The sequence below is a fragment of the Cyprinus carpio genome, chromosome A12 (assembly GCF_018340385.1).
Source record: "Cyprinus carpio isolate SPL01 chromosome A12, ASM1834038v1, whole genome shotgun sequence".
NCBI classification, from domain to species: domain Eukaryota; kingdom Metazoa; phylum Chordata; class Actinopteri; order Cypriniformes; family Cyprinidae; genus Cyprinus; species Cyprinus carpio.
In genome coordinates, this window is record NC_056583.1 from 26,753,286 (window position 1) to 26,775,854 (window position 22,569).

The window sequence follows — 22,569 nt, forward strand, 5'->3', positions numbered from 1 at the left end:
GGCCCGTCGCTCTTCTCTCTGTTTGGCACCAAGCCTAATACATCTCCAGTCATGTGCTAAAGCACAAGCAGGGCTTAGATCGGCGATGAGTCTAGAGTGCGCGTTTTGATTACCCTTTTTTTCCCTCCTTTTTTAAAAGTTTTCTTAGGTCTGTATAGGCCTTTCCCCGAAGAAAATGGAAAACTAAAAGAAATCGACAGGATTTGATGCAGCCTTCTTTGGTGGTGCATCCCAAACAGGCTCCCCACCATGGACCCACAGCTGAGGGCTCATGCTACGTAGATCGTATCTACGAGGCCATCGTCGATGGAGGTTAGTCTCAGCTCCCCTTTTAGATAATAGGTATTTAATATAAGGTATTTTGTCGGTAGTTTTAATGCCCTTGAAAAATATTTGGATAAATGCAATCCACCAAATGGAGTAATGTAAATGTTTATTTTCAGGCATTCGCTCGCTATATGAACTGTAGTGATGTCTTGTGGTATTACATGGTATGCACTTAAAACAATGTAAACATTTTGATTTCGTATATTTTTATTCAGTTACTGATGCATTGAATGTGAGCGTAAAGAATTTTATAACGTTAAAGATTTCTCTTAAAATGACTGTTCCTTTTGAAACTTTCTAACTCATCAAAAAATCTTGAAACAAGGCTCAATCATAGTGCGTCCGCAAACAACAAAATATAATGCTAGCCCAACTTTTGAAACAGATTGATAATAATAAGAATTGTTTCTTGAGTCAAATCGTATTTTGTGAACAGATAATTGTTCGTTTTTATTTCATTTTTTAAACCTAGTTTGTTTTTTTTTTTTCGGTACTTTGTGTTGAAAAGAAAAACCTTGTTGAATTTTTTTTTGTTCCCCTTTAGGGCAGAAACCACGGGTGTCTACGCCGTCGGGCAGCTCAGCTAAGACTGGCGGGTTTTATATTGGATGTAAGTGGCTTCTAGCGGCAGGATGAGGGCCCTCAGGTAAAAGACCCCCAGCAGAAGAGCTGCTTGGGATACAGCATGAATCAGTTTTGAGGCCCCCACGGGCCATGTTTGCCACCGCTTCTTTGTCTTACTTCTTTTGATTTCAATGGTATGCAAACATTACAAGTTTAATTACCTGACTCAGGTGATCATGCACGTGTAGGACAGAAGCTGCCCTTTTTTTTTTTTCGGTTGTCAAAACTCTTGTTTTTGAAAAGACTGTGTTGCTCATCTTCTTTCTGTATGATGTGATGTGGTCGTCTGAGGTGATTTTGAATAAGTGACTCATTAACACAGTCACGTCTTCCACTGGTGTAACTTGACTGGTTACTATCACATTAGGACTGATGAAAACAGTGAGGTTTTTGATTGGATTATTTGAAATCCCTTCTTATGCACCGAAGTTTTAATGTTTTTCATGCCACTTACTGCTGTTTGCTCTGATGTACAATTTGAACATTCAGGCTTCCTTGCTTACGTAAAGCCATGACCACCTAGCTACTGCTCATCTAGTCTACTGGCTCTGGAGAATGCCTTCAATGCTCCATTCGCCTCGCCCCCACTCGGCCAATGTGATGGCAAGCACCTTGTGGGCGGAGTCAATACTGCTGCTCGGGGGCTCAAGCCCAACACACTCAGTGCAGTTTATGTAAACCGGGGCATGCTCAGTCCTGAATGGATTGCAGGCAAAAGTCATTTGAGGGCCGTCAGGTGAAGTGACGTATATCACTGTTTACGTCTTACAGCTTTTCTCAGAAAGACATTAAAGGAATCTGGTTCTATTAGCATCAATCATTGCATAATATTTTTAAGAATATTGCCATCCAAGTGTTTATTATACTGAAATCAAAATAGTATTTTTTTTGAAGCAGCATAGTAATGCGAATTGCATGGTCAATTTAGCAAGTGCTGTCCACTAATAACATATTTAACTTTAATACTGTAGTTAAAGTTTTGGTAATTTTGATGTATTTGTCAATTTTTAGTTTTAGTTTTAGTATTATTAGATACGATATATATAAACATTTTTTTTATTTTAGTTATTTCATCAAGTTGACCATAGGGAATGTTAACTAAAATAACAAAAAGGTTTTTTTTTTTTTTTGGTTTTTAATTTTAGCTTTTAGTTAACTATAATAATCCGCTGAGTTGAGCACATTGGGCATTTTTGATATTATAATGACACGCAACGCTTATGCGCGATTTGCTAATATACATGTACTCAAAGTAGTATTCCATAAATTTGGGAAAGAATTTTGTATCCTGCACAAAGTTTTATTGTTTTAATAACCCTCTAGGAAATGCATTTATTGTCGCTCAGAGGCTGCCGTCGGCAGTACTCTTGACCAAGAAAGTCAATGGCCAAGAGAATCTAGCGCATATACACTGTTTCTCAACACAGGCAATAACACAGATCGGATACAAAGAGCAAGGTAAAACCCATCCCTCCCATCGCGCCACAAACTATCAAATCTGTCTCAAAGCCTCCAGCATGAGTGACATCAGCTCAGTTAATACCCTGCTTACTTGCTGGAAGCCTGGCATTGAATACTGTGAATGCTGGCGTTATACGTGTGCCGTAGATGGCTGGCCTTTTCCCCTTCCAGTGCCATTCCTGCCACACTTTACACTGTCCTCGTGTTTTTTTAAACATGACACTTGGCTGAATTTCCGAGGGTTGAAGTGTTTTTTACAATCTGCTGGCATACGTTTTGATATCAGACCCCTATAGTTCCTGTTGTGGCGTCCTGTGCTGCTACATTGAGTACAGAACAGAAGAATCCATGGTGTAGCTCACAGATGTGCATTCCAGAAAGGCATATTTTAGAACTGCTACGGGTAAATCTACACATATTCTGGAATGTGGTATTTCTCCCTCTTTCTAAGGTCCTTCTTTGTGTGACATTTCCCATTCATCAGGTGAGATGCAGCAGCGCCTGGTCCCTTACCCTTTACGGCCAGGTAGGGCCAACATATCACCTGGTGCAGGTGGAGTACATCGAGGCCCACTTTTTTTCCCGGCCACCCGGCGGTTGACTAAGGTCTAGTTCATCTGTGAAATTACATACAACAACACACAATGCATAACTTATATTTAACTATTAAGAGAGATTTGCTTTTGGAAATAAGATTATGGTCGTTGATATGGTGGGTGTCCGTGATTTATTAGATGTTGCTCTTATGATTACATGGGCAGCAAACATTTTCCAATTTAATGGGTCCTGTATTCACCAATAAATAAAGACATTGCACCAATTATATCTTAAATATCGATAAAGTAAACAATACATTTTGAGCTTTCCTCATAATATCGAGATAAACATTGTTTTTATCAATGCCACTTAAATCCATATAATAAAAAAGCAAATTATTCGTGCCTGTTCACGTGCAAATGGGACATTTCTTAAAGGGTTTGCAACCCCAAAAATCAATTGGTGGGATAGTGGTGGTTAAAAAAAAAAAGGCTTTGTAGTATTTCATTTCATTTTTTCTCTTTGTTTTTGTGAAATGGTCCAAAAACATTAAATATAACTTAAATATGACATCATAGGTCCTCGTGTATTATGTGAATGCCCTTTTGTGTTTTCTGTAGGCTAACAGGAATGTTTGTTCGCGGGGCTTGTTATGTGTATATTGAAACTAACTCGGCTCTGCTTCTTACAGGTTTTGCCTGGATTCGCTTCAGGAATGTGAATGGGGCGTCTTTGTGAGTGTATTCTGTCAGGCAACAGAGGGATCCTCTTCTGATTGGGCTCAACGCAAATCCAAACGATCGGGTTCTCTTTTCCACCCAGAGCCTGCCTTGGCTGGATTGGGCATGCTCTTGGGGCCAAAGGTTAGATATTAAACTGATTTTCTTTAAAAATCTGAATGATAATCGCCTAATCGATCAAAAATGTGACTAGTTAAATCAAGTAACTTATATTGCAATGGCGACCAGCGAAGTGGTTTTGTCTGCTGGAACATGGCGTCTGGGCTCCCAACAATCGGCTATTTCCAGCGATCAGCAAACCCCAGTGGACATTCTGCTTCTGGAACAGTAACGGCCGGGTGCCGGTCGTGCTAGTGGTTGTCGGAGAGCCCATACCTGTTTCGTCGGTGGGCATCGTGGGCTATGCAACTCATTTGGGCTTCGTCAGGCTCAATGTCCTATATTATCCCCATAGGCGTCCACATGATCAAAAAAAAAACATTCTGGCTCGTCTGTACAACCTTCTCACTGGAGTCCCGGCGAAGGCACCTTCTGGCAGGCACTCATGGGTCGGCGTTTACCGAGGAGGGCGGGTGTCAGCTGCTCCTCCTCAACAACGCCCAGTCAGGCATAAGTCAATTTAACGCCAAGCTACCTGTCTCTGTCTGACTGTATGTGTCTGGAGTTCCCACGGCAGGCATGCCGGTACAGGGGCTCTATGGCACTGATCAGGTGCCTAAAGCACAGGGAGAGCTTACAGAGGTTTCAGCAAAAGCCCAAGCCCACACCGGGGCAGGACCGCTTCTGCGTACATTTGTTCATTGTGACTGAGGGCATTTATTTTTCCATGGTGAACAAATGCTTAATTTCGCCTGCAACTCCTTTGATGCTGTAAAAGAGCTTGGGTGTAAGAGGGTGCTTCATAAAATAGCATACTTTTTATTGAAACCCAGCCTGAAGAAAACTGTTTTGCTAGATTCTGTCAATGGTTGAAAATAGACTAAACACATGAAAGCTGGTCCCCTTTTGGTATTAGGATTAGATATATTACGTCCATTTAGAATGCAGAAAAGATCCAATAAAAAGTACAAATGATACTCCGGGAATGCTTCGTAATGCGGATCAAAGCATTTTATTGCTCATTTTACATGCAATTAGGAGCATCTTATTAAAGGCACTGGTCTAGCATAAAATAAACAGATATAATGTATTAATGGTTAGGTTCTGGTGTTAAAAAAAAAAAATCACACCCTAATTAGCTTTTTATATTAAATAAAAATATTGGATAGTCATTATATAACACTACACATCTCACGGTCAGAAATATGTTATGGCTCTTAAAAGGCTGCAAAATTCATTTGTAAACAGGGATAATATTGGTGGCAATATTTGCAATATCTCTTACAATAACCGTTTTCCTATTTTAATAAGCATTTAAATATGTATTTCTGTGATGACTACAAGTCTGCAATTTGCAGTAGGCCATTGCTCCAGGTCTTCCCCCAGTTGTCAATCATGATCCTTGCAGAAATTGCATTCTAATCTGCTACATGTGTGGTGCACAAATAACATTTCTCTAGTATTAACAAGTGTTGATGTCTTAAATGATTTTTGTTATATTTTTGGAGGGAAACTTATTGTATATGGCAATAGTATTATGTGTTCTTGTATGGCAAACATGATATACAGTGTTCTTTGTTTTTATATAAATATACAGCAATAGCGTAGGAAATTAACTGATCACTAATCTCCTATTTTAAGGTTGTGATATCAGAGCTATGTCCAGTCACTCATAGATGGAACGTCTTCTACAATCATGATGACTATTGGCTGGATTTTTATTTCTGTCTGCCTGTCTTGTTCGTATCTGTCTGCCTGATCATGTATGGGTCACACAGTGGGGCATGGAGATGGGGGTTCGTACCCTGTACTGCAGCTGGCCAGAATTGCCAAGCGGGAGTCGATCCTGCGATCTCGATGTGGGTCTCTCAGAGCACACTGGGTAATGCTGTTTGTGTACGTTTGTCTCATGGATGCTGATGAGAGGCACTTGCCGTACGAATCGCACGCACTGTGCTGACGAACCAAGCATATCAGTTGACTTGCAGTCCAATCTCAGGTGCAGTCTGCGGGCGGCTGCGCTCAGCCCTAGTTTCTCCAATGACCCCCAGTGGGGTGCCCAGTGTCCTTCTGCGCTGGCTCACCGTCGATTGCAGATCAGCAATCCCTGGACGCGTCCTTCTTACCAATGTAAAAAATCTACCCGCTGATCCACCGACTTCGTGGAGCTGCTTATACTTCTAGGCGCTGCCAAATGTTGTTGCATACTCCCGCACGTCGTCATGATTTCTTTGACAGTTGCTGCCGTCTGTCTATAAAGTAGATGCCAAAAATAGCAGTTCATGTCGATACCTTTTTTGGTTGTGCTCTTAACTCTCATGTTTTCAGAAAAGCAGATACCTGATCGATACTCTACTTTCTGGTACCCTACTCACTCAAACTGCTTCATTGTCCATATCGGCTAGTATTGAGATTCTATTTGGTCCACAACCACTTTCGTCGCTACTGCACTGCATATCTGGAACACTGAGATCACACTAACGTAGTCCGTGCAACCTGGTACTACAGACGTAGTTTTATAAGGAGTGTACCAGCAAGTTTAGTGCGGATGTTTGATACACATTGAAATTGTTTTGTATTAGTAGGATCATTCCATGGCTTCTATTTCTCTCTTTCACCTTCATCGCGAATGCACGCACTGTCAATTCCCAGGGTCGGCTCGCAGATTGACATGTTGGCAGCGTTTAGAGGTTATTATGGGTCTTCAGTGCATTCGATGGGTATCGGTGGTGGGCCACTCTGTGGGAGAGGCTAGCGTGTGGTAATAGAGCGATCGGTCCTCTGAGCCAGCAGGGGGGGGGGGGGAGATCCATGTCTAAGCGGCTATCCATAGGAGATGGACTGCTGTATTAATAGAGGGTACCCAACCTGCCGCGCTTCCAGGTGGTCTGGGCACCCTATGGAGTGCCAGTGTTAGTTTAGTTTTAGCAGCAGAATGATAGACTTGCATAGTGTTTGACTTGCATTTATCATCTATGATCGCAAAGTTGTGCAATCTGGCGCTCTTCTCCCCCAACTTTTTGATTCGGGGTGGGGAGGTTGTTATCCTTAACATCGTTTTGTTGTTCAACGGATGAATGTTATATCTAGATTTCGTGTTTAAACCGTCCAACTCTTGCCATCTCCCACCGCGGCCTTCTTTTCGTCTTGACCCTACTTCTACATAACCGCTGGCCTATAAGTTATGTTTTCCCCTGTCGCCCATCGCTTAACGTGGGCATAAATGGCAAATCACAGGAGTCCACAGTGTGTCGGTTCCTTCTTGGCCACAATGCCTATGACCACAGTGACATTGCTCAGGCCCTCGCATGTATATACACGGCTAGAGCACTAAAATCACCGTAATTTCACATATATTAAAAAAAAACTACAATAACAATAAAAGTGTGTGTGTAGTTTTCTTTGAATAAGCCTGCTCATGATGGCCTGGGCAAGGCTACATTTATGTAATTAAAAATACATGTACAAAAGGAGGAATCTGGTGAATAGAAACTTAATTGAATTCTTAATATATCTTAACATGCAATTTTTTTCTGATGATAGGCAAAGGTACAATTTGCAGCATCTTCCATCTTTCAAACCATGATCCTTCAGAAAAATCAATTCTTAAAATGCTGATTTAGTTGGCTCTGAAGCCAAACTATTTTGATGGAAATCTACTTATTTAAATGAATGAGGTTGCATTTTTTTTTTTTTTTATATTCAGAATTATGGAAATTGTAATAGCCATCTTTTGAACACAATTAACGCATGCATACTGAGTATTGCCTTTAACAGTAACGTTTTTGGTTATGGCAGGACTCTGTCAGTGGTGGCCTAAGTTTGGTATGTCCAGCTGAAAGGAGAGACGGTGTGTTTGCCAAAGAAGTTTGGCAGCAGTGGCGCGGTGATTGCTGTCTCATTCCCTAGTACCTGGACTCTAATTGGCTCCGAGGCCCTCTGTGTCTGCCACTGCGAGAAGGTGAGTTGTAGAGTGAGGCATTGCAGTGCGCACAGTGCCCTCTGGTGGCCCATTAGCACCGATTCAAAACCTCAGACTCGCACTGACATTCCTGTACTCTGTTCTTGTAGGTAATACAAGAACCCAAGGGTCCTCGTTCATCACGTTGGATCAGCACGTCCATGAACCCGACCCGCAGGCAGACTGGGGAGAGCCCACTGGCCACTCTACTCATGCTGGGCAGAGTACCAGTGTCAATTAAACTTGGTCAGAGCCCTGTGCTCTTTCAGGATGGGACTAAGCTTTGTGCCAGATAGATGCTGTGGCTGTAGAAATGCTTGCTCCACATGCTTTGCTGCAGGTAACAGGGAATTATTATTATACTTTTTTTTATTACATTAATTTGTTTAAATTATTTGCATTAACATAAATCAACTTATCAAGTCGCAAACCCCGTATGCATATCTTGGAAGATTCACATGTAGATCCATTTCTATTATTAAAGTAGCCCTTGTATCATCTTCAGGCCATCCTCGAAACGGAGCCTGAAACCTTACCTAGCTCCATCCTTTCGCGCCTAATGAAAAGAGGACATGCCAACAATCTGGAGTTCATTCTTCCTTTCTCATGTGGGGCAAGATCTACGACAATGAATGGGTTGGTTTTTATACTTCCTTCACTTCCCTAGCTGTTTGTTTCGACCTGAAAATTGTCAGCATTTGCAGTGTTGAAGATAATTGACTTGATGCACACACTCTCTTGCATTTGCAGATTAACGTGGACAGTAATAAATTGTTATCCAGCTGTTGATACCCTGTCTCCGACGGGGGACACACCCCTCTCATCTCCCCTCACATTCAGTGGGATCATTCCCGAGGTCTGGGACGTGGCCCAAGGTGGAGGACCTTCCCTGCTGGCTCGGGGGGATCCACCTCAGCCATTGTGTATCAATATCGGTGGGTTAATTGTGCAAGTTGAAATTAGTGTTTTTTTTCCCATCTTTTTGTTGTCATATCATGCTTAGTTTTTGAATGTTTTGTGCAGACATGAATCCAGAGTCTCCTGATTACTACATGATTGGCCACTGCATTTATGACGTCGGGTGCTGTACCCAGCCCACAGGATACCTGGTTCTGGCCTGGAGGACTCTGGATTGAGGATCTCTTGGTGCAGTCATGGAGCACACACCTGTTACATTTGAAGAACGTCACTATCCATAGAGCCACCATCCTACGGGCCAAGACAGGTAAAAGATTTGTTTTCTTGTAGCTGTAAGATTGGAATTCTTCAGTATTTTCTTGCAGTTGTCACATTGTCTATCACAGTGATGACTCGTTCTTGTAATTGCATGTGTGGTTGAGCTGCTAAACGTGGCAAATGTTTTGTGGCATGCCATCATAGGGTCTGTCCAGCTGGAGGTGCGACACATGCCCGCCACTGTAACCAGTGTTGTTGAGGTGTCAAGAGAATGAAATCTGGCCGTCAGTGGGTGAGTTTCCAGTCAATATGTAACATCATCGTCAACACAGGAGCTTGCACTTGACATTTTTGAGTAAACAGGAGCCTTTGTAAATTGACAAATATCATATTTGAGACTCATGATCGCACTCTGATATCCTTGGTAGTCTCAGGTACAGGTTAGTGTCTTGGGAGGATGCTGGACTTGATGGCTTTCCATGCTGAGCTGAAGTACAACACTGGGCTGTTTTTTGACAAGAAGATTCTAAACTGCTTTTGGAAAGCGGGGGGACATCTACAAAGAGCTGCGTATGCGTGGATATGACGACGGCAAGACTTTCCCGGGAAATCTGGAGTCTAAACATGCGGGTAATTCCCCATCACCTGCATCTTAAACTTAAAATTGCTGGAAATAATATTGGCTAACTACGGATTGTATGTGGTCAAATAACATGATTTCCTTCCAATCCTGAGCTCTTTGTATTGTGGTTCCTTCAGGTGACTGTGGAAAGCTTGTCACTGGACAGGTAAACTGGGAGCCGAGTTCTACGACACCATGACTGCATAATGAGTGTAGTGGGGACGGCCCTGGTCGCAGCTTGAGACTGCCCACTCGCATAGCGCTCTGTGTATGTGGACCCCAAAAACTTTCATGAGGACGAGGCGTAAACGAGATATTGCAGATGGCCAGAAAGGTATTAGACACCAACCTAGCTGAAGTCGGATGTAACCTGCACCAAATTTGAAAACGTATCTGACGCAAAAATTTCTTTCTCTTTCAGCTGTGGACGTTCATGTCAAAACCGTTCACCTGACAACATAACAGCTGGGAGGAGAGTTCAGATCTGTGGGCTCATGCCACTGTAGCACCCCGTCGCCAACAGCAGCAGACTCCGCCCACTTTGGAGGAGTTTGTCTTTGTTCGCTATGTGGACTCCAGGATTGCCTGAGGAACCAATGAAAAACTTGGAGGACCAACTGAGACTTTGCAAAGGCACGTTCTGATTTGTTACTTTATTTAGAATTGGCAGCATTAGTTATATGTTTACTTTGTTTTGGTGCTTTTGAAAGACGTCTCTTATACACCACCAAGGCTGCTTTTAATTTGATTCCAGTTTTGTAAAATATTACAATTTGAAAAGAAACAGTTTTCTGTTTTAATCATATTGTGGAATGTAAATTTATTCTTTCGGCAGCCATTACTCCAGTCTCAATGTAGCAGGATCCGTCAGAAATCATTCTAATATGCTTCTAGAAACATTTTCTTATTATTATCATTGTGGAAAACACCAGTTCTTGATACATTTTTTTTTTTTTTTCATGGATTGTTGATAAATGTAGACGTTCAATATGAACAGCATTTGGTATTTAATATATTACGAAACAAAAATTGGTTTACCTTGCTCATTTTACATTTAGAGTATTGTAAGTATAATTAAGGGACCTAAAATGATTTGGTTACCATGTTTTTTGTTCCAGGTCTCGTACAGCGCCTGCAGAGGAAGTTGGCAAATCAAGGGAGTGAGGATATCAATCCCTGGGTTAGAAGGTTTCGGCTTCGATGGCCCAGCTGATTGCACGAGCTGAGGCAGAGAATGGATGCCTGTTGCGGTTGCCTCTCTGTGCGTGTGCGGACTGGAACTTGAACGGAAACCTGCGCTCTGAGCTGGAACAGACGGTTAGAGAAGGAGAGAGAGACGGGTCTGTGTACTGCAGGACACTCTGCCTCTCATGCGCCTTCTTGACTCCCAGGCGCTACGTCCCTACACTGCTTTGACACGGCCCTTGAGAACAGCACTCCGGAAAAACTCAAAGTTGTGGAGGTCTGGTTAATTGATTTTATTTGATGAAGATAGGCATAGAAGTGGATGACCTGGTTGAAATTATCAACATGTATTCTTCCTTCGTTTTCTTTCCAAGGCTTCTAGACGACGACGGTCGGGTGTTTTTTCCCTTTCCCGCGAAAACTGGTTTGGTCGTCCTCAAATATCCATCCGATGTTGCGTCCGACTTTACACTGTTCAGGACGTCTCCTCATTTGAACAACCGTTCTGCACACCAGAGACTCCATTTGGCAAGAGCAGGCAATCTCATCTCTTACAGTGGGACCCTCTTCAGGGCCCAGCACACAGTGGTCGGGATGGGGCTCTGAACGGGTTGGTGTGTATCTGTGCAACGGGCACATGGCCAACCCTGCACTTCTGATAGGAGAAACCGGACTTCAGCTGCGACGCGACTGAAGTCTGTTTTGTTTTGATCCACACCCTTCTGAGAGTAGGACACTCCTGGAGGGAGAACCGTAGGCCTGCCTAACCATCTCTCAAAACAAGCCCTGAGGCGTTCTGTGGACACAGTGTGTGTGCTTAAAAAATCAAAGGAGCGAATCTTTCAGATCCCCCAACATACTGAAAAGTGACAATGTTGTTTTTACATAAGTTGGCATTGTTTTTGTCTGTTCTTTAATTTTGTTTTGTCTGGCCATTGCAATGGTGTTGGTGTCCTAAACCGAATTGTTTTTTGCTTTCAGACTAATTGGAGAGGAGCTCCTCAAAAGGCCTCTTTAAATTGTGGTCATGCTGAGAAAGGTTCTACTATCTGCTCTGCTCTCTTCCTCTGCCACCGGCATCCGACAGTCCCCTCAGGATCAACTATATCCTTATTTTTGTAGATTCTAACTGACTACAAATGGGGTGGTGGAAGAATCAAGGTGATTAGTAAACGTCATCATGACCCTTTTTTTTTCTTACTAAAATGTGAGCTCATAATGTTTAAATCCCCCCCCATGTAAAAATGGTTGTGCAACGTTGTTCTTCTGGTGAAAATGAAAGCCTTCTCTCTGGTATACATATGCAAAACGTCTCCCATCACTTTAGTTCCTCTTAAACCCTGCGACCCTCCACCTATTGACTGTGCACGCTTGCGTTCATTTTGTGCCATAAACACCCACATCATCAAATCCAATCAACAACAAATAGATTTGCTTACGTTACACGTGGATTTATATCAAAATACAGGACAAATGTCCTGTCATTAATTCAGTTTTCATCTGACTTTTAATGATACAAACTCTATTAATGGTGTTTGCCAAGGCCCACAAATTAACACTTGGCAAATCTGTCGCAACATGCTTAAACCAAACAGCAGACTCGTGTAATGAATCCTAATGCAGAACCGTGTTTGTCTTCTTGTTTCTTGTTTAGAGGCACTGTAAGCCGAGTCATCTGATTATCCCCATCTGGCTCATTGCCACTAAAAGGTCATAATGGAGTGGTGGGAATGGTGAATTGCTCAGGCAGGAAGCCTGGAGGCAATTCTTATACGGTCAGTTCCAATTCCTGTGCAATAGTGTTCCACATATGATGCTACTGTACTGTTATGTCATTAGATTTTTGATGTTTACATTAATGCAGTGTGTTGATGATGACTGGTTTTTTAGTAATAGCCGATGTAAATTTAATATCATTCACATTGTGTTTTTGCTTTTCTCCCCCTTCCCCAATTAGTGTTTGCATGGGGTTTCTAATCTAAGTAAGGGTGCTGAAGTCCCCTCCTCTTGTTCCTACCCAAAAAAGAGATGAAGACCATTACTAAAGAAGGATCTTGTCTAGAAACGTGTACCGTGATGGGACATTGGGGGAATTTTTTAGACACCAGTTGTTAACACAAGGTGAAATAGACAGTCATTTAAGACTTTTCCCGTGATCTCATTGATGTGATGTAAAAAGATTATTAAAAGGTTAAAGTATTGATTATTTCATAATAATACTTGCAACAACATCTGGAGGCAGTCAACTTTACGCAAATTGCACAGCAACTCGTGGGATGGAAGACAGTGATGAGCTTCCCATGATGCCAGTGGTATAGTAAGTAGCATATTAGCAATACTGTACACTAACTTTTGCGAATTTGATTAATGTGTTTCACTGTGAAGACATATTCAAGGATATAACTCTGCTTAGAGTCTTTTGATGCATGGTTTGTGATATCTTCTGTTCTGTGCATTCATGTTTAGATCTTCGTGAGGAGTTGACAGAGCAGGCAGTACTGTGAATGTACCTGACTCGCGGGTGACTCTCTCATCGCTGCGGATGGTGGCGTCCCCGGCTCTGTTTCATTTTGTCCCTTCCAATCCCAACGTGCAATCTCTTGCCGGGTTTACTACTACTACGTACTCCTCCCTCAAATTCAGAGACATCATGCGGGCCACCGGCAAACGGGCCTCCAGATGCCATCCCTGGTTTGTACCCCAGCCTGTTTTTGACTGTAAGTGAAAATCTTGCATGCTAGCTTATCCTATAAAAAGACTTCTCGTTTTGTCCCATGCAGGGAGACATAGCGCTGCTTAGCAGTGCTGCTGGGAATGGAGGTTTTCAGGGGCGAGACCCCAGTGGGCGAGACGTGTAATGGGTTTGCTGCCAGCTAAAGGTCTGGCCACATGTGTGGATGCCAGACAAGCGTTCCTTTGGGATGTTCCATCTAGCGGTGAGAAGCTCGCACCTCTGAATCTGAATGAGACGTCTTCTCCCAAAACTCTCAGTGCTAAGCGAAGCTGTGTTTATGTGCAGGACACTGGAGCAGGACCCCTGCCTCTATTCCTTGTGGTGTACGCCACCGGCCTATTATTCCCTAGTGGTGCGAGGGCGGCTGAGGCCTGGGTGAAAGTGTGTGATCCATTCAGGCTCTGGAGGGTTGGACAGGCCGCTATTGCTATTGCACTTAGTATGCGCTGCAGAGTCTTCACAAACTGTGGGTAAGTGACACCCACTTTTTTTTTTTTTTTTTTACAATTCAGCTCCAATGCAAGATCTTATACTTTTTTTTTTTTTTTTTTTTTTTTTTTTTTTTTTTTTTTTTTACCATTCCTTTAATGTGTGATATGGCTAAAGGCCCCCGAACAGCAGAAATCATAAATTTTCTGTGTTCAATTGAAATATTTTTGAAAGGCCAAAAATTATTGACTGAAATACAGTGACATTTAATCAGTAATTGTCCAATGACACGATTTGACTGTCACTGTCTTTTTTTTTTTTTGTGCATGCTACATAGATAAGGTAAAACTTGCAAGCAGTGTGGACACACTTTACTGTGACCACAAATGATGCCAGGCGGGTAGCCTGAAATATCAAGAGGCGACTAGTTGATTAAAAAACCTTACGATTTGTCAAAAGAAAAAAAAAAGCTATGACTAAAGCAACTTGTGAACAGACTACCTGACGTGTATCTGGTTTTGATACAGGCTCTGGAGAGAAGAAGGCGTACCTGCAAGAAAGATTTCCTCAGATTACGGCAGAATCTTTGCTAATTCTAAGAGACGGCCTCATTTGAACAGCATGTAATGCTCCAAACTCACGGGCAAAGGGAATAGAGTATATTGCAGTGACTCTGAATAGATGGCAACATTGCATCTAATATTGCTGTGGATTGGTGTATTAACCCCATATGTATGCGTGTTTTTTCAGGAGTTTGATTTGGTATTAAATCCCTTGCTGAAGAGAAGCTGCAGGCCAGCTTGCGTTGTTTTGGCCAGACATGGTCGTTTCCTGGAGATCGGCAAAATATGGACCTTTCCAAACAACACACCACTAGGTGCGTCCCAGATGTACAGCAATTCCTGAATCCATCAACAATCATCTTAGATCTATTATTCTCTACTTTTACACTTTCACGTATTAAATGTAATTGTCCAATCGTTCTTGATTCAGGTATGGCTCTGTTCCTGAAGAACGTGGCCTTCCACGGGCATCCTGCTGGATGCGTTTGTTTGAGGAGGGGAAACAGGGAATGGGAGGAGGTATCTGAGCTTCTGAAGAAGGGAATCGCTGGTGGTGTATGTTCAAGCCATTACGTACCACTGTCTTTGAGAGGACAACCAGGTGGAGGACGCCTCTTCCGTTACATGGTCAGGGCAAACACATACATCGGCAAAGTCCTGTCTGCAGGTAAGAACCTAGGTAGTTAATTTTTTAATAAACCTGTCTAAAAAATGTTCTTAGATCACCAATTTCTTATACTTTATCCAAATTGCTTGTCTCTTCCTTTCACCTCTCAGGTACGGTCAGCAGAGTAGGAAAAGCACCACTGTTCCTACATGTGGTCTCTTCCATTTCCTTTTTCTATTCACGCTATTCCCGCTATCTTCCGTACTTCTTCCCTGCCCTCTCTCTCGCTACATCATCACTGGAGGCTTGGAGTGGTTTCGGGTTGGAGTTGGCCCAGTGGCTTACTGAGAGAGGGTGCTCATAAGCTGGTGCTGACGTCACGTTCTGGCATCCCCGCAACGGTAAATATGCGCTAGATTTTGATCAGGTTTTCAATGTCAAGTGAATTGTCCATCTGTTTAAACACTTAAAACTAAAACAAAAACGATGTTAATTTAAATAAAACCCGGAACTCAGAAGTTAATATTTAAATCTTATTTAGGTAATGATTAATATTTGATTTATTACCTCAGTTAGTTTCCACACTAAGCAGTAATAAGTTTTTAAAATAAATCAAAATATAAATAGTAAAACTATAAAAAAAATGTATTAAAAAATTACAAAAGCACAGTAAATTACTAAAAACAAAATGCTCCTGGTGTTAAAAAATTAATTTTCCTTTTCATTAATTGAAATAAAACTGAAATAAAATATAAAAAATAGATAGAAAAAAAAACTTATACTTGAAACATTTTGAAAAATGTAAAACATGTCTTTGCAATTAACTCCAAATAATATAAGTTGAAGTACTAAAATGACTAAACTAAAATATATAAGAAAATAATAGCTAAAATAGAAACGGTAGCTAAAATTAAAGCTAAACTAGAAAAGTACAAAAAATAAAATAAATAAAATAAAATAAAAATATTAAATTTACATTTTAAATATGAAATCAAATAAAATATAAATAGTAGATTTAAAAATTTAAATAAACTTATTTAAATTAAATTAAATTAATATTACAACTGTTCCCATGGCAACTAATTGAAATATAAATAAGGTTTAAGTTGAAATACTAAAATGAGTAAAACTAAAATAGAAATAAAATTGTAAATATATAAAAAATTGCAGAAGCCTGATGACACATCAGGTTATGTTGTATAATTATTTAATATTAATTAATAATATATTAGATTATAAATATTATTAAAATTGAAATTAATTATTGGATAATATTTTTAAGTAATATTATAGCATATAAATAATACCAGGTTATCAAGCCAAGCGTATTCGAGAGTGGCAGGCCATGGGCATTCAGCGTTCTTGTCGGTCCACTAGTGTGTCATCTCCATGGCAGGGACGGAGCGTTCTCATCACCGAGGCCTGCCGCTTGGGTCCAGTTGGTGGCATCTTCCCACTTGCCTTTGATGGTAATGTTCAGTGTTGCTTTCAGTTCATTTTCCTTTGTAGGTCAAAGGAAGAACAAATACATAAAACTGATATTTCTCTCTATCAACTAGGTCCTTAAAGACGGCATGCTGGAGAGAATCGACCCCCACAGCACTTCATTTGATGTCAACAGACCCAAATACGATGGAACCATTCATCTTGACAGGTAGGGAATGGTTTTGATTGAATATATTCTTTCTTCAGCCGTTCACGAATTTGATAAATGACTCCTTTTCCACAGTGTGACTAGGCAGAAGTGCCCAGAACTTCAGCACTTTGTGGTGTTCATCATCGGTCAGCTGTGGCCGTGGTAACGCTGGCCAGAGCAACTACGGCTCGCCAACTCCACCATGGAGCGAGTGTGTGAGCAGCGCCGCCATGGACAGCCTGCCGGGCCTGGCCATCCAGTGGGGTGCCATTGGAGATGTGGGTGTTGTCTTGGAGACCATGGGTGGCAATGATGCACAGTGATTGGTGGTACGTTGCCCAACGCATGTCTTCCTGTTTGGAAGTCCTGGATAGGTTCCTGTGCCAGCGGAGGCCTGTAATGTCCAGCTTTGTGTTGGCGGAGAAAGTGGTGGTCGCTAAAGGAGAAGGAAGTGGACAGAGGGACCTGGTGGAGGCTGTGGCTCATATTCTGGGTAAAAGCTCAGACTTGAAATATTCAAGCGACTGATAAGCTATACTTTTTTTCATGCTTTTTGAAGTTACCGTGTCACCTCTTCTGTTCAGGTGTGCGTGATGTGAACAGTCTGAATGCCGATGCCTCATTGGCTGATCTGGGTCTCGATTCGCTGATGGGTGTTGAGGTTAGGCAGACACTGGAGAGGGGGACTACGACATTGTCATGGCAATGAGGGAAATCCGACAGCTAACCATTAATAAGCTACGGGAGCTTTCCAGCCAATCAGGAGGAAAAGAGGGTGAGCATGTGAATCGTGTCAATGCCAGTATCGATACCCTTATGTTTTTTTTTTTTCCATAACATATTTTGTTATTCACAGTATCTTGAATAAGCTATTGGGAAGTTGCTAAAAGAAATTCAGAAAATAAATTCAGGAGGTCTAATTTCATGTTTTGTAAGAAACACTGCATTATTTGGAGAATAATGCATTAATACAGTATATTAAATCTCTCTTATTCTGTTTCTCTCAGAGTCCCGAGCTGCTCCTGCAAAGCGATCTGGTGCTCAAGTTCTGCTGGAGTCAGATCTGAGCCGGATGCTGGTGAACCCAGATGACCCCACGGTGGCCCCACTGAATGAGGTCCAGAGTGCCGAAAGGCCCTTATTCCTTGTTCACCCCATTGAGGGCTCTATTGCTGCCTTCCGCACTCTCACAAGCAGCTTAGTGTGCCATGCTTCGGCCTGCAGTGCACCAAAGGTACAAACACAAGATCAAGGATCACTGTTTCACTGTTACACTTGGGGTGAAAAGCAGTTTACTCACTCAACATGACTTATTTTGATTTAAATTTAACTTCATTTTATTTTCAGAGTGGTTAGGTGGAAATTTATACTGTGTGCGTATATGTGTGTGTGTATATATATATATATATATATATATATATATATATTATATATATATATATATATATAATATATATATAGATATATATATATATATATATATATATATATACTTTCTAAATATCTAATTAAAAATTACTATATGTGATATTACTGAAGTTTTTTGCCATTTATATGGTTTTTAAATACTTTATCAGTAATATTTTGTTTGAAATGCGATTGTTTAATGATTATTTTATTTATTTTATTTGCTAAAATTCAGTCCTGTTTCTTTTTTTTTCTGTTTTATGTGATTTTTTTTTCCATCTGCAGCCGCTCCTCTAGACAGTATCCAGAGTCTTGCCGCTTATTACGTGGAGTGCGTGAGGCAGGTGCAGCCAGAGGGGCCGTATCGCATCGCTGGTTACTCGTTCGGTGCATGTGTGGCTTTTGAGATGTGCTCACAGCTGCAGGCAGCCAAATGCCCAGTGGAATACCTCTTCCTGTTTGACGGCTCGCACTCTTACGTGGCAGCTTATACACAGGTGCCATAAAAGAGCTCACAAAGCACAAAACAGAAATATTTGGTGCGCCAGGTCACATGGTCATCATTTTTGTTTTTTCTTTGACAGAGTTACAGAGCCAAACTGACCCCTGGAAAAGAGTCCGAGGCTGAGACTGAAGCTCTGTGTGCTTTTATCCAGCAGTTCACTGGGATTGAGTACAACAAGGTACTTGAACAACTGTCACTTTATGGTTCAGTCTTTAAAAGATTTTTGACCCTTTAACCTTTTAATTTACTTAAAATGGTCTTAACTATAGTTCAGTTAAACTGTATCTTAACTATAGTTCAGTCACATTAATTCAGTGCTACAGCTAATGCTGTCTCTGTATCCTTAATCGTTCACACAGCTGTTGGAGACATTGTTACCTCTGTCAGACCTGGAGGCTCGTGTGAACAAGGCTGTTAATCTGATCACACCCAGCCATAAGAATGTCAGCCAAGATATGCTCCATTTTGCTGCTTCTACATTTTACCACAAACTGAAGGCTGCAGACCGTTATGTTCCAACTTCTAAGTATCACGGCAATGTCACCCTGCTGAGAGCCAAGGCCAGCAGTGAGTACGGTGATGGTTTAGGATCTGACTACAAACTGCACGAGGTAAAGATATGGACCACAAATATAATACTCCTTCAGAGATCATTCTTATATGCTGATTTGGTGCATAGGTTTTCTTATTTTCACAGTAGATTTATATAAAATTTATATTTTTGTGGATACAGCATTTATTTGAACTATATATAATTTTTTTTTTTTTTTTTTTTTTTTTGTAAATGTGTTACTTTTAGCATTTCTGAATATTTTTTTACCTTTTACGTGGTTCTAGTTTTTCAAGCTATCAGGAATACTTTTTTTTTTTTTTTTTAGACAAACCTACTTTATAATTATGTGAAAATGGTTAAATCTGTGTTGTTTTTGTTTTTTGTTTTTGGTAAATCAAGTTCAAGTAAAATCGAGTTCTACTAGGTACACTTAATGAAAAAAAGATACATACATTTTATACATTGAAAAGTCAAACTATTTAAATTTTGAAAATACAATCATAATAAAATCTTTAACAGAACAATGATAAAAGACTATTAGCCACCAGTAGTAGATTTAGACCAAGTGAGAAAAAAAAGCTAAATTTGAAGACATTTCATACTGTGATCACCTTTGACATCTAGCTCTCATCCTGGTCTTTGTGTAGGAAGCATTGTTAAGATAACTGCACAAGAAAGTTCTTCTGAATCTGAGGAGGAGGTCAAGCTGAGAGAAAGACTTTTAAAGGGGTCATATGATGTTGCCTCAAAAGAACATTTTATGTTGTGTATTTTGGTGTAATGAAATGTTTATGTGGTTTAAGGTTCAAAAAACACATTATTTTCCACATACTATACATTATTGTTTCTCCTCTATGCCCCGCCTTTTTTGAAGCGCGTCGATTTTTACAAAGCTCATCGTTCTGAAAAGCGAGGTGTGCTCTGATTGGCCAGCTATCCATTGCATTGTGATTGGCCGAATACCTCAAGCTTGTGATGGAAATGTTGTGCCCCTTACCATACTGTCATGCCCGGTGCGACAAGACAAAAACATTAAAACCCACAATAAACGAGACATTTGTTGCATCCAGTGGGGACATATTTACAGATTATAATGATTTATACTGTCTTTTTACGAGTTGCGTTGCATCGCGCCACGTAAACAAAACCATGTCTGCATTTGTGATCAGAGAATCAACAAACAACAAGCGCTACTCTACACTGCTCAAAAATAGAGTTTGAAAAATCAGTGGCAAATCCTTTAAATATGTAAACATATCTACAGAGTGTGAGTCAGAACAGCCGGCATTGTCGTCTTCTCTCCCAGGATCAGGAAACAGTCCTCCATAAAATCCGCTGCACACATCTGAATATTTGGGTTGAACTGTTCTGGAACAGAAACCACTGATTTCTAGTTGTGTCCTCTTTTGAAAGGCCAAACAAAGTATTTTCGCTTTCGCAACGAAACACACAGCGTCTTCATAACATGGTGGTGGTGGCAACAGCGAAAATTAGTTACATCTTTCTTTGCGTGAACATTTGGGCGGCGTTATGCAAATCTTCCCACATTGTGATGTAGACATGTGGGGGGCGTGTTTAAATGAAGCGTTTTAGGAGGGCATGGACGAGTCTTAACTTTCATAAAGAATTTTGAAATCGCATCACATGACCCCTTTAAGCTCGCTGCTTTCTTTTTTGCTATAATGTCTCCCTGCAGTGTTAATAATTGGATTGTGTTGTGTCTGCAGGTGTGTGATGGGAAGGTGTCAGTTCATGTGATCGAGGGAGACCATCGGACCTTCCTAGAGGGAGAGGGTGTGGAGTCCATCTCAGGCATCATCCACAGCTCACTGGCTGAACCCAGAGTCAGCACCAGAGAGGGCTGAACCTTTCTGGCAAACATCTTTTACTTCTTTTTCACCCTTTCTCTGTTGTTTCACCTGATAAACCAAAACTGTGTCACGGTGTATTAAAGCATGCACGTTTATGATCTCTTCGTACCTCTCACCCACATGACAGCCTTTTCCTTCTCCTCTTTCTAATTCTCTTGATATCTTAGTTGCTTATCACCCTTTCCTTCTCACTTAAAAATTTATATTCCACGCTGAGAACAAAAGCGCATGTCTGTTTACTTGCTTTGTTTAAGATTCAATCAGCTGTTCATTGTCTTCTATAAATCGTCATACGTTACTGTGAAAACTAAAATATCACTAATTTCTAGCATGGGAGCATAGTTAAGTGCCAATATGTAGTGATCACTGCATAACCTGCATAAGTCTGCTAAAGGTTCTGTCAAAACTGCATTCATGTTCATATGCATTTCTATATCTAACCTAATGATGCGGACTGCAAGTCAAGGCCTCGCTGTACTCAAATCCACATATTAGACATCGCGAATCTAGTTGCACACATAGCTGAGATCGTTGTTTACCAATCGTGAGTGGTTACTGATGCTTTAGAAGTACTAGTTAAAATCGCCTATGTTTACTGTAGCATTGTTTGATATTTGCTGTTTCTCTTGTTATTGCTGAACATCTAAAATTATGCTGCAATAATTGTGTATTTAAAAGGGAAGATATGTATGAAAAGAACATTCCTGGATGAGAGTAACCATTGAGAGATCTGGTTAATTGATTTATTATTAATGTTTACGTTGAAGTTAGAAGTTAATAATGGAATATTTGTTACTTAAAAAAATAGATATTGTCTCACTGTGGCACAAGCTAAAAAAAAAAATTCAAATATGACACTGATTTGAAATGCTTGGCAGTCCAGAGTGAATTATCTCGGCTTGTACTGAAATGATGCTTCACTGCTTAATTGTAGACCAATAACTGGAGTATTAATATTGTATTGACGTGTCTAATCCTCTTTTTGAGGACTTGTTCCAGGTGTCTCTCAGATGTATATGTTCTCCCAAAACGATCTGTAATTAATTGACTGCTTTAATACTTAAGGTGTTAGCTGTAGTAGATTTTTGTGGCCAGGTCCACATTAAACACAAACTCAGTTCATAGTGCAAATCATATTTTAGTCTAAATCTGGTCAGAATCAAGGGTTATTTGGTGTAGGAGTGAAACTGGGGATGAATGACTTTATCTTTCTGTCACAGCAGAGAAAGGTCTCCTGTTAGAAAGCAAATCACTACACATTTCTGAGACTAAGCATTCCAAGTCGGTGACGAATTGTGATTTCTTTCTATGTTTAGAGCAGAGCTGGGAGAGCTATAGTGTTTGTTTTTCTATTATTGAAATATTTTTTTCTTTTGCTGTAATTTTTCCAGTATTTATTGTACTAGTCCAAATAAAAAGCTACTGTATTACTAACATAACACATCCAGAGTCTACTGGTTTGTTTTTTCCCAACCACATTGGATATTCCGGTCCTATAGATTTAATGATTATGCAACCAAGCTAAGCTAAAC

General features: G+C 40.7%; 1 pseudogene across 1 annotated transcript; it reads left to right on the forward strand.

Moving 5' to 3' along the window:
• Positions 1–206: 206 nt before the first annotated feature.
• On the forward strand, positions 207–22,478 carry LOC122147070 (annotated as a pseudogene). Its single transcript, XR_006161399.1, has 33 exons — positions 207–312; positions 872–937; positions 2,897–2,938; positions 7,631–7,749; positions 7,860–8,089; positions 8,255–8,389; positions 8,500–8,684; positions 8,753–8,974; positions 9,130–9,221; positions 9,323–9,359; positions 9,446–9,555; positions 9,685–9,881; positions 9,969–10,180; positions 10,666–11,009; positions 11,107–11,346; positions 12,387–12,507; positions 12,690–12,853; positions 13,199–13,449; positions 13,533–13,668; positions 13,736–13,932; positions 14,423–14,541; positions 14,644–14,772; positions 14,889–15,117; positions 15,236–15,466; positions 16,376–16,539; positions 16,625–16,719; positions 16,795–17,194; positions 17,286–17,476; positions 17,709–17,935; positions 18,394–18,605; positions 18,693–18,791; positions 18,973–19,224; positions 20,894–22,478. The product of XR_006161399.1 is annotated as a fatty acid synthase-like (transcript).
• Positions 22,479–22,569: the final 91 nt, after the last annotated feature.